This window comes from Sapajus apella, unplaced genomic scaffold (assembly GCF_009761245.1).
Source record: "Sapajus apella isolate SASKATOON/1434 unplaced genomic scaffold, GSC_monkey_1.0 scaffold82, whole genome shotgun sequence".
NCBI classification, from domain to species: Eukaryota; Metazoa; Chordata; class Mammalia; order Primates; family Cebidae; genus Sapajus; species Sapajus apella.
Genome location: NW_022437022.1, coordinates 7,185,635 through 7,188,186, shown reverse-complemented (window position 1 = coordinate 7,188,186; position 2,552 = coordinate 7,185,635). Strand labels below are relative to the sequence as shown.

General features: G+C 47.1%; 1 pseudogene; it reads left to right on the top strand.

Annotated features, from left to right (window-relative positions):
• Positions 1 to 536: 536 nt before the first annotated feature.
• Positions 537 to 1,803, top strand: LOC116533485 (annotated as a pseudogene).
• Positions 1,804 to 2,552: the final 749 nt, after the last annotated feature.

Genomic DNA, 2,552 nt, shown 5'->3' with positions numbered 1-2,552 from the left:
CTCCAAGGTCAGCTAGTGCTTTGAGAAAGTTATACAGACACCCAAGTCAGGCTTCGTCAACCCAATAGTCCACTGCCAAAAAGGAGCGCTCGCTTTGATCTGGGAGTTGATCTAGACTAGCATTCTGGCTGACAACACAATGAACATAGCTTTAGAAATCACACCAGTCACACTTTAAATAATCTTTCCTAATCTTCCCTCTCAACTCTCAGGAACACAGCTGACCCTTACACTGCAATATGCGGAAAACATTTCCTGTTGATCCATTAGAAGGAGAAGGAGAAAGAAAGGAAGAGGAAAATGAAGGGGAAGAGAAAGAAGAAGAGAGAGATGAAACGTGGCCAACATAGCCAAACCCCATCTCTACTAAAAATACAAAAATGAGCTGGGCCGTGGGGCACACGCCTGTCGTCCCAGCTACCCCAGAGGCTGAGGCATGAGATTCGCTAGAAACCGGGAGGCAGAGGCTGCCGTGAGCCGAGATTGCCCTACTACACTCCAGCCTGGGCAACAGAGTAAAATCCTGTCTCAAAAAAAAAAAAAAGAGAGAGAGAGAGATGAAAGAAAAGAAAGGATTCCAGGCGTCACGGAATGGAGTGGCCAACGGCCTACAGAGCAACATGCCCAAGTTTTGTTGTGACCACCGCGATACGTACCTCACCCAGGACTCTCCATCTGTGGGAAAGACTCACTGCAGTGGCAGGAAACACAAAGAGAATGTGAAAGAAGCTATCAGAAAGGGATGGAAGAGCCGGCTCAGAGCCTGATTGACAAAACAACAGCTGCATTTCAACAAGGAAAGACACCTCCATTCTCTGCTCCTCCTCCTGCAGGGGCGATGACATCACCTCCCCCGTCTTCTGGGACCTCCTCACCCTGGTATGATGCCAGCACCCCGTATGGGGGGCCTTCCCGTGATGCCAATGATGGGCCCTCCTCCTCCCAGGATGCCAGTGGGACCTGCTCCTGGAATGAAGCCACCCATGGGAGGCCACGTGCTAGTGATGCCTGGGCACCCAATGATGAGACCTCCTGCCCGTCCCATGATGGTGCCACTCAGCTCGGAATGACTCGACTAGACAGATAAGGATAGAGGGGAGGTCTCATTATATCAGTTTTGTGTTACCTGTTCTGCTTCACAGGAGATCCTGCTGCTGCGATGTGGGTTTTCTAAACAGCATAAGGAAGACCTGCTCCCTGGTCCTATCAGAGAGTAGTTTTGGAGGGGAGAAGTAGGACAACACAGATGCCGTTTTCCTTTGTATCGGGAAGTGTGAAAATAAAATCGTCGACTCTTTTAGTTAAAAGTGTATTCCCTTTTTCCTCCCTGCTGTATTCTCTGTGTATTATAAAAGAAATGGAACATTCCAAAAAAAAAAAAAAAAGGAAAGAAAGGAATGGAAGAAGGTTAAAAGGAAGGAAAGAAGGAAGGGAGAGAGGGAAGGAAGAAGGATGGAGGAAAGCAAGGACGGTGGGGAAAGAAGACAGCTATGAGATACAAGTTGAGCAACTACTCTCAACTCACACCCTCCAATGGCTCCCATTTCATTCAGAGCAAAAGCCAGGGGCCCTCCAGAGGCCAACAAGGCCTAAGGGAACCACTTCCCTGGACAATCACACCTCAAGGCCTGAGTGGGGATGTTCTTCCCTAGACATCTGCATGTCTCACCCCAGCTTCCTTCAAGCATTCACTCAAATGACACCTTCAGGGAGGCCTACCCTGCACCCTTCTTACAATGCCCCCTCCTCTCACTGCCTAGCTCAGCTCTGCTCCATAGCACCCTCACCCTCTCCTGTATTCAGTCATTTTCTTATTTATTATGCTTCCTGCCTGCTCACCCAAAGTCAACTAGAATGCAAACTTCTTGAGGGCAGGGGTTATTTAATGTTTTGCTCATTGCTGTATCACCAGCAAGTTAAATTATGCCTGGCATGTTATAGTCAATCAAATACTTACTGAATAAATGAATGAATGAACATTTTGGCAACAGCATTACGATAATACCACAAGGGACCTCTGTCTTATAATGTTACCTCCATGCCGGCCAAGGACAGTACACAAACGTGCAGTTAATAACTATGTTAAAATCGTTTTTAAAAAATACGTTAAAATATCTCTCAGCTGGGCGAGGTGGCTCATGCCTGTAATCCCAACACTTTGGGAGGCCAAGGCAGGAAGATTGCTTGAGCCCAGGAGTTTGAGAGCAGCCTGGGCAACATGGTGAGATCCCATCTCACCATACGTGTGTGTGTGTATATATGTGTGTGTGTGTGTGTGTGTGTGTGTGTGTGTGTGTGTATGTGTAAAGAAAGAGAGGAGAGTACTGACTTAGTTACTAGGGCCAGGCATTGTGTTAAGTGCCGTCCATGAATTATTTGTTTAATTATTGCCACAAGCCTGTCAAGGGTATCTTTACCCCAAGAACACGGCTTTAGAAATCACACCAGTCACACTTGAAATAGGCTTTCCTAATCTCATCTCTCAACTCTCGGAACACAGCTGACCCTTACACTGCAATTTAAGGAAAACATTTCCTGCTGATCCACCAGAA